Source organism: Coregonus lavaretus (genome assembly GCF_964263955.1).
Source record: "Coregonus lavaretus genome assembly, contig: HAP1_SCAFFOLD_2804, whole genome shotgun sequence".
Taxonomy (NCBI): Eukaryota; Metazoa; Chordata; class Actinopteri; order Salmoniformes; family Salmonidae; genus Coregonus; species Coregonus lavaretus.
Window position 1 is genome coordinate 25,979 of NW_028157389.1, and position 9,559 is coordinate 35,537.

The following is a 9,559-nucleotide window of genomic DNA, read 5'->3' on the forward strand; positions in this document are numbered from 1 at the left end:
TATTTGCATAATTGAAGGTAAAATCATTCCACTGGGACTTGCTATCAGTTTGCATTTTTCAGTGTATTAGTAATGTGTTTGTGTAAATGTGTGTGTGTGTGTGTGTGTGTGTGTGTGTGTTTTAATCTGCCTGAGGTGCAGTGATTGCTAACTGTATGATTACCTTTCTAACTGACTCCTAATGGTAATATCTACTGTATGTTTACCTTTCTAACTGACTCCTAATGGTAATATCAACTGTATGATTACCTTTCTAACTGACTCCTAATGGTAATATCTACTGTATGATTACCTTTCTAACTGACTCCTAATGGTAATATCTACTGTATGATTACCTTTCTAACTGACTCCTAATGGTAATATCTACTGTATGATTACCTTTCTAACTGACTCCTAATGGTAATATCTACTGTATGATTACCTTTCTAACTGACTCCTAATGGTAATATCTACTGTATGATTACCTTTCTAACTGACTCCTAATGGTAATATCTACTGTATGATTACCTTTCTAACTGACTCCTAATGGTAATATCTACTGTATGATTATCTTTCTAACTGACTCCTCAATGTAATATCTACTGTATGATACTAACTGTACTGACAAGTAGTTGAGAAGTTGGTCTAATGTGCTTCTCCACCAGGTATCTTTTATCTCTGTCTGTGGTCCACTACAGTTGATAGAACGTTTTAAGGGTCCAATCAACTTGTAGCAGGAAGTTATACTCTGTAAGGTTATACTGTTAGTGGCATCGTTCATAAGGAAGTCATGTGATGGCTTGCACTCAATGGCCATATAGGCATCAGTGTGAAGAGTTATTGAGAAGTGTGTGGGAAATGTGAGTATTAATAATTTACCTGATTCATAAATCTCTCTCTCTCTCTCTCTCTCTCTCTCTCTCTCTCTCTCTCTCTCTCTCTCTCTCTCTCTCTGTCGCTCTCTCTCTCTCTCTCTCTCTCTCTCTCTCTCTCACACACCTGTTCCTCCTTGCTGTTTATGATCACCAGGTCTACTCCTCTCTCCAAACAGTCCAGTCTGCTCTCAGTAAACAGGAAGTAACAGCTGGATCCCAAAATCCTCCATCCTTCAGGACACCTCAACACAGTCCTCATCGTTGGGACTGCCATGTCCCTCTCTTCCAGTACTGTTCCAGTATCTACATACAACACACAGCGTCCACCATATTGGTTTTTCAATATTCTAATCTGGATTGCGTTCCAATAATATCTCCTTTCTTCAGAAGTGTTTATTTGTCCACTACTTCCCACAAATATAAAAGTATTGGTTGGTGTAGGGATGGGCACTACAGGGAATTACCATATACCAGTCATTTCCATTCAAATCATGAAGGGAAGTGAACAAGTGCACACATCTGGAGAAAGTAGAGATTACTGGGACAGAAAGTAGAGTTCCCTTCAGGACAGGTTTTCCCGATTTTCCAACAACTGTTTAGCTCTCTTGGAGAAATATACTGTATGTTTCACGTATTGAACAACATATTCTAACGTTGGAATTAACTGTTGCCAAATCCACGACTGGGGTGGACTTTGGATAAATTCTGATTCTCTACACTTCTCCCAAAGTTTGCATTCCCCCTCAGGAATGTAAATGAACTAGATTGAGGAATATTGTGGAAACTCCCTCCAGCCATGCTTGCACCAATCCAATGCACACTTCTGGTTAAGGGTAGAGAATCGGAATGCAGCCGATGTCTAAGTGCACACTTCAAGTGCACACTTCAGGAGAAGGAAGGATAGAGAAGAGGGATGCAGCCCTAGTGACTGACTTGACTACTTTCCACACTCAGAGAGCCTCTTCTCCAGCTCTACCTTCTCATTGGTCAGAACACTGACCCTGACCCTCTCCCCCTCAGTAACTGGTCTCTCTCCCTCAGTAACTGGTCTCTCTCCCTCAGTAACTGGTCTCTCTCCCTCAGTAACTGGTCTCTGTCCCTCAGTAACTGGTCTCTCTCCCTCAGTAACTGGTCTCTGTCCCTCAGTAACTGGTCTCTCTCCCTCAGTAACTGGTCTCTGTCCCTCAGTAACTGGTCTCTCTCCCTCAGTAACTGGTCTCTCTCCCTCAGTAACTGGTCTCTCTCCCTCAGTAACTGGTCTCTCTCCCTCAGTAACTGGTCTCTCTCCCTCAGTAACTGGTCTCTCTCCCTCAGTAACTGGTCTCTGTCCCTCAGTAACTGGTCTCTCTCCCTCAGTAAATGGTCTCTCTCCCTCAGTAACTGGTCTCTCTCCCTCAGTAACTGGTCTCTGTCCCTCAGTAACTGGTCTCTCTCCCTCAGTAACTGATCTCTCTCCCTCAGTAGCTGGTCTCTCTCCCTCAGGAAATGGTCTCTCTCCCTCAGTAACTGGTCTCTCTCCCTCAGTAACTGGTCTCTCTCCCTCAGTACCTTGTCTTTCTCCCTCAGTAACTGGTCTCTCTCCCTCAGTAACTGGTCTCTCTCCCTCAGTAGCTGGTCTCTCTCCCTCAGTAACTGGTCTCTCTCCCTCAGTAACTGGTCTCTCTCCCTCAGTAACTGGTCTCTCTCCCTCAGTAACTGGTCTCTCTCCCTCTGTAACTGGTCTCTCTCACTAAGTAACTGGTCTCTCTCCCTCAGTAACTGATTTCTCTCCCTCTGTAACTGGTCTCTCTCACTCAGTAACTGGTCTCTCTCACTCTCTAGCTGGTTTCTGTTCTTCCAGCACTGGTCTCTCTCCTTCAGCAGCTGGTCTCTCTCTGTACACAGGTCAGTGATACCACTACTGGTATCTGGCTGGTCTCTGTCTTGTGCCAGGCCGGTTGTGTTGTAACAGGCCTCTAATTGGTCTCTCTCTTTAGTGGAGCAGGCTAAAATAATAAATATGGAGTCAGTGATGTTTCCCCTAGACGCTGATCTTGGGTCAGTTTTGCATTTCCCCCACTAAATGGTTAAGGTTAGGATTGGGGGAGGGAAGTTGATCCTAGATCTCAATTCTCTATGGACGTTGTCTACTAGGAAATAGGGCATAGTCGCCTGTAGCTCAGTTGTTAGAGCGTGGCGCTTGCAATGCCAGGGTTGTGGGTTCGTTTCCCATGGGGGGCCAGTATGAAAATATATGCACTCACTAACTGTAAGTCGCTCTGGATAAGAGCGTCTGCTAAATTACTAAAATGTAAAACATTTACAATTTGGGATACAGTCTCACTCACAAAAAGCCAGCCTCATAGAGATGTTGAGAGTGACTTGTAGAACACACAGCACCCAGCCTGTAGAGTCTTGATAAAACATTTTTTAAAATCCATTTTAGAATAAGGCTGTAACGGAACAACATTTGGAAAATTTGAATACTTTCCGAATGCGCTGTATATTCATATATATCACTCAATAGCCATTGTCAATGTTAAGATTTATAGTTCACTATGTAGCATTGCATGTAGGCTATACATCTCTCTCTCTCTCTCTCTCTCTCTCTCTCTCTCTCTCTCTCTCTCTCTCGCTCTCTCTCTCTCTCTCGCGCTCTCTCTCTCTCTCTCTCTCTCTCTCTCTCTCTCTCTCTCTCTCTCTCTCTCTCTCTCTCTCCCTCTCTCTCTCTCTATCTCTCTCTTTATTTGGTCGTTTAGCAGTGATGTTGATGGTTGGATACAGTACTGAATGAAAGTAACCTTCCAAAAACATTCAAATAGAAAGAAAGATGTCACGGAAGAGAATGAACAGGGGATGGAGAGGACATCACAAACAACTGTCTGGTCTACAAGCTTGCGTCCCTAAGGACACCCTATTTCCCTATGTAGTGCACTATATAGAGAATATGGTGCCATTATGGACACATATCAAGTATCCTTCTTATTGGTGGATAGAACATTGAAACATCCTGTCACCTGCTGTGGGCCACAGACAGAGAACAGAGAGGGAGCGTGTGGAGACCCCATTAGACACCATGCATGAGTGAGTGGGTATGTAGCAGGCAGGTCCACTGGTGCATGGTGCAGTGTGTTACCATTGGTCAACTACACGTTGTCCCTTGTACAGTGAAGGTTTTTACTTAGCCTCAACCTATGTCAAATCACATGACATGTTTGTAATAAAATAATGAAGAGTCATTTTCCAGAGTACAGTACGTCTACATCCTCTCCTCTAAATCTAAACACAACTACTATTTGTCTTATTGTTTCTCTCTTCCTCATTCTCTTAATGTTCTACTTCTTCCTCTATGTCTCTCTGACACTAAGGCTCTATCTCAATTAGTCTTTCCTAGATTACTCTCCTCCTATCTCCTCTCATCTTATCTCCTCTCTTCCCATCTCCTCTCCTCCTATCTCCTCTCCTCCCATCTCCTCTCCTCCTATCTCCTCTCCTCCTATCTCCTCTCCTCCCATCTCCTCTCCTCCTATCTCCCCCTATCTCCTCTTCTCCCATCTCCTCTCCTCCTATCTCCTCTCCTCCTATCTCCTCTCCTCCTTCTCACTGTATCCAACCATCAACATAATAATTACTAGACTACCAGATAAACAACGAGAGAGAAAGAGAGCTTCCAATCATGTTCCTAAAAATATATGTTTAGACTCTATAGAAGCATCATAGAAGCCAATTACTATTTGAAAATGTAATGGAAAGAGTAAAAAAATAAATAATACGTGTTGATAATGGTATGCTCATCTTAGAGAGTGTCTTTACAGCTGAAAAAAACACATGTCTATAAGGATGTTTGTACAACAGTGTCTGACTGTCTGGTTCTCTGTGTTGTTTAGGTACTGGGGGGCAGGACAGCCTGATAATGGTGGTCAGTTCTCTGGGCAGGAGGACTGTGTTGAGATACTATGGACAAGATGACGCTGTAAAGACATGGAATTATGACAAATATTACAAAAATCATAACTGGATCTGTGAGAAAGTGGTGTAACAATAACCCACAGTAACTCTCTCTCTCTCTCGCTCTCTCTCTCATGTTGATGGTTGGATACAGTGCTGAATGGTTAAGTGATGATTCCACCTAGTGGTTGAACTGACAGATTAAACTCACCATAGAGTGGAACTAGTGGTATTACAGACTTACATATGGGCTCTTTCTCAATTCATCCTTCCTCAATTCCTCCTCGCATCCGTTGTGTGCACTGTAGGCTACTGTTATGGTAATATTTTATGTATCATTAAGGAAAATGTTGGGAAATGTCAAAGATAAAATATAGTCAACATGATTGACATTTTATAAGTCCAGATGCATGTCTAAATAGGGAATATAGTCAATACAATGTGTAAACATGCTTTAATGAATGTATGTATTTTATTTTTTAAAAGTGTCTGAGCCATGCCACCAATAAAATGAGATAAGGGAAAGAGGCAAAAGCGCCCATGGCCTTTTGGAATAAACAACATGTGTTATTGGACTTTCAAAGATAATAGTGGCGTGGCAGCTAAAGATGTTAATCATTGATCTTAAGGGGAGTAGCTTTGTAAGCTATGTATACATGTCTGTGCATTTGTGTGTGTATATAAGAGATCTCTAAGCCAAAGAGAGACAGCCGTTCCATGGAGTGGCTCGGCTTTGTTACGCAATAATAAAGTCTAATTTCTGGATTCACAAGCTCCAGTCTCTTGAGAGATATTTTTGAGTTGACTATTTTTTAGTCAAATATTGCTACGACACTGTACGTGTTACAGTATGTTGTCATGGTGATGTTAAACCCTTATCTCACAAATCCAGTTGAGTTTGCTGTCACATGGCATGTCATTCCATGCCTTTAGAGGACGCCAATATTTGTGTATCTCAACACAGTCCTCACCCCCAGTAGGACCTGCATTATCAGGCTGTTTGTCATACCAGTACCTACAGGGTTAAAAACAGTCAGATATCATGGTTAATACCAGTACCTACAGGGTTAAAAACAGTCAGACATCACAGTTAGAACATCACAATCCTAAATAATATACAGGCATTTTTCAGCTTAAAGTTAACTTTGTTGGCTGCTATCATCATTGACAGTAACATGTATAGAAAAAGGTTGAATGGAGTCTTATTGACAGATTAGTTATCATCTCTCACCCTGTGGACAGTAGTCTGCCGTCCAACCATTTCCAGGTCCCCTCATTAACAGAGTCAGTCAGACCAATCCAGACACTCTTCTTGAGGTTGAAGAGAAATGTCTGTTGTTGAGAAAGATAAATATATACACACTACCAGCCGAAAGTTTTAGAACACCTACTCATTCAAGGCTTTTTCTTCATTTTTACTATTTGTTTACATTGTAGAACAATAGTGAAGACATATGGACTCATGTAGTAACTAAGAAGTGTTAAACAAATCAAAATATATTTTATATTTGACATTTTTCAAATAGCCACCATTTGCCTTGATGACAATTTTGCACACTCTTGGCATTCTCTCAACCAGCTTCATGAGGTAGGCACCTGGAATGCATTTCAATTAACGGTTGTGCCTTGTTAAAAGTTAATTTGTGGAATTTCATTCCTTCTTAATGCGTTCGAGCCAGTCAGTTGTGTTGTGACAATGTTGGGGGGGTATACAGAAGATAGCCCTATTTGGTTAAAGATCAAGTCCATATTATGGCAAGAACAGCTCAAATAAGCAAAGAGAAGCTACAGTCCATCATTACTTTAACACATGAAGGTCAGTCAATACAGAACATTTCAAGAACTTTGAAAGTTTCTTCAAGTGCAATCGCAAAAACCATCAAGCGCTATGATGAAACTGGCTCTCATGAGGACCGCCACAGGAAAGGAAGATCCAGATTTATCTCTGCTGCAGAGGATAACTTAATTAGAGTTACCAGCCTCAGAAATTGCAGCCCAAATAAATGCGTCACAGACACATTTCAACATCAACTGTTCAGAAGGGACTGTGTGAATCAGGCCTTCATGGTCGAATTGCTGCAAAGAAACCACTACTAAAGGACCCCAATAAGTTTAAGAGACCTGCTTGGGCCAAGAAACGAGCAATGGACATTAGACCGGTGGAAATTTGTCCTTTGGTCTGGAGTCCAATTTCGAGATTCTTGGTTCCAACCACTGTGTCTTTGTGAGACGTGGTGTGGGTGAACGGATGAATCTCCACATGTGTTGTTCCCACCGTAAAGCATGGAGGAGGAGGTGTTATGGTGTGGCGGGGTGCTTTGCTGTTGACACTGTCTGTGATTTATTTAGAATTCAAGGCACACTTAACCAGCATGGCTACCACAGCATTCTGCAGCGATACGCCACCCCATCTGGTTTGGGCTTAGTGGGACTATCATTTGTTTATCAACAGGACAATGACCCAACACACCTCCAGGCTGTGTAAGGGCTATTTTACCAAGAAGGAGAGTGATGGAGTGCTGCATAAGATGACCTGGCCTCCAAAATCCCCAGACCGCAACCCAATTGAGATGGTTTGGGTAGAGTCGGACCGCAGAATGAAGGAAAAGCAGCCAACAAGTGCTCAGCATATGTGGGAACTCCTTCAAGACTGTTGGAAAAGCATTCCAGGTGAAGCTGACTGAGAGGATGCCAAGAGTGTGCAAAGCTGTCATCAAGGCAAAGGGTGGCTATTTGAAGAATCTCAAATATAACATATATTTGAATTTGTTTAACACTTTTTTGGTTACCACATGATTCCATATGTGTTATTTCATAGTGTGATGTCTTCACTATTATACTACAATTCAGAAAATAGTAAAAAATAAAGATAACCATGGAATGAGTAGGTGTGTCCAAACTCTTGACTGGTACTGTATATATTTACATGTTTGATCATATCTACCCCCTGTACACTGTCACCATATTCTCTCTCGTCTCCTCTCTCTCTCTCTCTCTCTTCTCTCTCTCTCTCTCTCTCTCTCTCTCTCTCTCTCTCTCTCTCTCTCTCTCTCTCTCTCCTCTCTCTCTCTCTCCCTCTTCTCTCTCTTCTTCTCTCCTCTCTCCCTCTCTCTCTCTCTCCTCTCTCTCTCTCTTCTCTCTCTCTCTCTCTCTCACCTGTTCCTCATCACTGTTTATGATCACCAGGTCTGCTCCTCTTTCATACAGTCATCTCTGCTCTCGTTCAGGTTTTAGTCTCGGTAGACAGGAAGTACCAAATGGATTCAAACTTCTGCCAGCCTTCAATACAGGTTTGTTCTACAAGATGGAAACATGAATTTCCTTCAACTTATCACACTAAACACTTAATGAAAGAATACAGACACACTATAAAGTGTGTGGGATTAATAATAATGTATTACTGTAGGTTTACTCACTGAGATTGGTAAGCCTCCTGTTAAGAATCTCTCTCTCAGTCTGTAGCTGGTCTCTCTCATTAGTCAGGTTGTTATAACTGGTCTGTAGCTGGTCTCTCTGTGCAGTCAGGTTGTTGTAGCTGGTCTGTAGCTGGTCTCTATCTGCTGAGTCATGATGACCAATGACACCATCTGTAAAAGGGTAAAGTGAATCAAACATGTAACTACCACACCATTGATGATTAAGTATGATTAAGTAGGCTACTGAAGTCTCTTTGACAACATACTAAACTTACAGTAGACAGACAGGCCTATGATCCCAGCCAGTAGGAGAACACACAGCAGCCCCAGACACACTGCAGCAACTCCAGAGGGTCTCTTCCACCACTGAACATGAACTGAATCACAAATTATTCAAGTAAGAACTTTGGTAATGTGTTTTACTGCATAATCCATAATTGGGATAAATAAAGCTACAGTACTACAGGGTAATCTCACCTGTAATGTGTGTGTTTAATTTGTGTGTGTGTGTGCGTGCGTGCGTGCAATCTTACCTGAAGCAACAACTCCATCTCTTGGACTGGGCTTGAACGCTTTTACGTTGCCATATAATTGGTCATCAATGTCCATGTTATTCATTGCATCAGGCTCATGGTCTATGAATCCATTAGAGTTTTCATAGACTCCTTCTGACATCTTAACACACTTGTGGTCAAATACAGTAACTTCTACTTCTAACCTCAGCTCTAATGTACGTCTGCACCTGTCTTCTCCCTGACTGTCCTGCCTCTGTGTGACTTATGGTAGTGAAACTCTTTATCAGTCAACCACAGTGAAGGGGAAACTGTCAAATCAACACAACACTGGCCACCACGTGACTTGCACCAGCCTTAGTTTCTAATCTATACATGGTTGTTTCCCATCTGTTTTAAATTATTCAAGATATAATTGAAGTGATCATCTATTTTAGCAGATACAAAATTGGACCCTCTGAATTTCCACATAGATCTTAGAGCATTACTGAGGCTTTGACATCCCAGCCTTCATAAGGAGGTCACGTTATGGCTTGTACTCTGTGACCGGCCATCGATGGCCATATAGGGACCTTTTTTTCTATGTATGCTGTCTGTGTGTGACATCAGTGTGAGGAGTTATTCAGAGGTGCTGGGGGAAATATATGTCTGCATCTTTATCAGAGGTTTAACATGGGAAATGTACCTGTGTGTGTGTGTGTGCGTGCGTGTGTGAGTGTGTGCATGCGTGTGGCATGCAGTGTGTGTGTGTCCTCTCAGTACTGTTCTGCCCTCTGTCTGTGTCCAACTGCAGGTCACACTGTTATCAGTATCTAATCACATTCAGGCTGATAGACCTCGTTAAATGATA

At 42.2% G+C, this 9,559-nt stretch overlaps 1 pseudogene across 1 annotated transcript in view; it reads right to left on the reverse strand.

The window, feature by feature from the left end:
• The window catches only part of LOC311125486, a 30,719-nt pseudogene extending 21,904 nt beyond the window's left edge, over positions 1-8,815 (reverse strand). Inside the window, exons 1-2 of the transcript in view lie at positions 8,731-8,815; positions 8,457-8,574 (exon numbers count right to left, since the gene is read on the reverse strand). The product of the transcript in view is annotated as an uncharacterized misc_RNA (transcript). The remainder of the gene's footprint in view (positions 1-8,456; positions 8,575-8,730) is intronic.
• Positions 8,816-9,559: the final 744 nt, after the last annotated feature.